We start from the raw sequence: 2,618 nt of genomic DNA, 5'->3' as shown, positions 1-2,618 counted from the left end.
TTACTATCCTAAAGTTAACAGAGTTGTGGTCACTATTTGCCACATGTTCCCCTACCGAAACTTTGACGACCTGACCGGGCTCATTTCCCAGAACTAGGTCCAGTATAGCCCCCTCTCTAGTCGGGCTATCGACATACTGTTCCAAAGAACCTTCCAGTACGCATTTTACAAATTCCTCCCCGTCCGGACCCCCAGCTCTAAGCACTTTCCAGTCTGTGCCAGGGAAATTAAAGTCCCCCACTACAACAACCCTATGTTTTCTGCACCTATCCAGAATCTCCTGACATATCCTTTCCTCCACTTCCCGTGGGCTGTTGGGTGGTCTGTAGTACACCCCCAGCATAGTGACTGCACCCTTCCTGTTTCTGAGTTCCACCCACAGCGACTCAGTACATGACCCCTCTAAGTTGTCTACCCTCTGCACCGCGGTAATATGCTCCTTAACTAATATCGCTACTCCCCCACCTTTTTTAGCCCCTCCTCTGTCTCGCCTAAAACACTTATACCCCGGAATATTCAGCTGTCCGGAGACAATAAACATCTCTTTAACCTGAGCTTAACCCTCTCTCCACTCACATTGCCTGTACCTTTAAGACTTGATTCCCTGTAAAGACTCGCATTCCAACCATTATCTTGTAAATTGAGTTTGTGTCCGTATCTGCCGTGTTTGTGAACTGAACTCTCCACTCACCTGATGAAGGGGCAGCGCTCCGAAAACTTGTGTTACCAAATAAACCTGTTGGACTTTAACCTGGTGTTGTGAGACTTCTTACTGTGTTTACCCCAGTCCAACGCCGGCATCTCCACATCGGGGAAAGTGAGAGAGAAGGGGGATAGAGTAGAGGACGTAGTGGTTTGGGTTTTGATTTGATTTGATTTATTATTGTCACAGAAAGTACAAAGAACATTACAGCACAGGAACAGGCTCTTCGGCCCTCCAAGCCTGCACCGACCATGCTGCCCGACTGAACTAAAACCCTCTCCCTTTCCGCGGACCATATCCCTCTATTCCCATCCTATTCATGTATTTGTCAAGACGGCCCTTAAAATTCTCTACCGTATCCGCTTCCACTCCCTCCCCCGGCAACGAGTTCCAGGCACCCACCACCCTCTGTGTAAAAAACTTGCCTCGTACATCTCCTTTAAACCTTGCCCCTCGCACCTTAAACCTGTGCCCCCGAGGAATTGATTCTTCCACCCTGGGAAAAAGCTTCTGACTATCCACTCTGTCCCTGCCCCTCATAATCTTGTAGACTTCTATCAGGTCGCCCCTCAACCTCCGTCGCTCCAGTGAGAACAAACCAAGTTTCTCCAACCTCTCCTCATAGCTAATGCCCTCCATACCAGGCAACATCCTGGTAAATCTTTCCTGTACCCTCTCCAAAGCCTCCACATCCTTCTGGTAGTGTGGCGACCAGAATTGAACACTATATTCCAAGTGCGGCCTAACTAAGGTTCTATAAAGCTGCGACATGACTTGCCAATTTTTAAACTCAATAGCTCGGCCGATGAAGGCAAGCATGCCGTATGCCTTCTTGACTACCTTCTCCACCTGCATTGCCACTTTCAGTGACCTGTGTACCTGTACACCCAGATCCCTCTGCCTATCAATACTCTGAAGGGTTCTGCCACTTACTGTATATTTCCTATCTGTATTAGACCTTCCAAAATGCATTACCTCACATTTGTCCAGAAAGACAGTGACCCGAGCCGGGAACTGAACTCTGGTCCCTGGCGCTGTGAGAATCATAGAAACCCTACAGTGCAGAAGGAGGCCATTCGGCCCATCGAGTCTGCACCGACCACAATCCCACCCAGGCCCTACCCCCACATATTTACCCACTAATCCCTCTAACCTACGCATCTCAGGACTCTAAGGGGCAATTTTTAACCTGGCCAATCAACCTAACCCGCACATCTTTGGACTGTGGGAGGAAACCGGAGCACCCGGAGGAAACCCACGCAGACACGAGGAGAATGTGCAAACTCCACACAGACAGTGACCCGAGCCGGGAATTGAACCCGGGACCCAGGAGCTGTGAGGCAGCAGAGCTAACCACTGTGCCACCGTGCCTCTCTGAAAAACATGGTAAGATGCCACTAAGTAGATGGCAATGCCTTAACCACTTGTGTGTTGTAAGGCCACGAGGGTCCCTTCCACCGTTCTCAAGGGGAGTGCTAACCTTCTCTCCTTTCATGAAACACAAATTCAAATTTCACCATTTGCAGTGGTGAGATTTGAATCTTTGTCCCTCGAGTCTTGTCCTGGGTCTCGGGATTCCAAGTCCATTCGCAATGACACTGCATCCCCTTATGGACTGGGATACAGCGGAAAGTATTGTTTCTTGCACATGGACAAAGCATACCGTTCATAGAGAAGGAAAGGAGAGGGTGCAGAATGCAGTGTTACAGTCACAGCTAGGGTGTAGAGAAAGATCAACTTAATATTTGATTTATTATTGTCACATGTATTGGGAGACAGTGAAAAGTATTATTTCTTGCGCGCTATACAGACAGAGCATACCGTTCATAGAGAAGGAAAGGAGAGAGTGCAGAATGTAGTGTTACAGTCACAGCTAGGGTGTAGAGAAAGATCAACTCAATGCAGGGTAGGTCCA

At 48.6% G+C, this 2,618-nt stretch overlaps 1 non-coding gene across 1 annotated transcript; it reads right to left on the bottom strand.

Moving 5' to 3' along the window:
- Window positions 1-2,078: 2,078 nt before the first annotated feature.
- On the bottom strand, window positions 2,079-2,205 carry LOC144487296 (U6atac minor spliceosomal RNA). Its single transcript, XR_013496389.1, has one exon. It is a non-coding gene; the product is annotated as a U6atac minor spliceosomal RNA (small nuclear RNA).
- Between the last annotated feature and the right edge of the window lie 413 nt (window positions 2,206-2,618).

The sequence above is a fragment of the Mustelus asterias genome, unplaced genomic scaffold (genome assembly GCF_964213995.1).
Source record: "Mustelus asterias unplaced genomic scaffold, sMusAst1.hap1.1 HAP1_SCAFFOLD_712, whole genome shotgun sequence".
NCBI lineage: Eukaryota > Metazoa > Chordata > Chondrichthyes > Carcharhiniformes > Triakidae > Mustelus > Mustelus asterias.
This window is presented reverse-complemented; position numbering and strand designations above follow the sequence as displayed.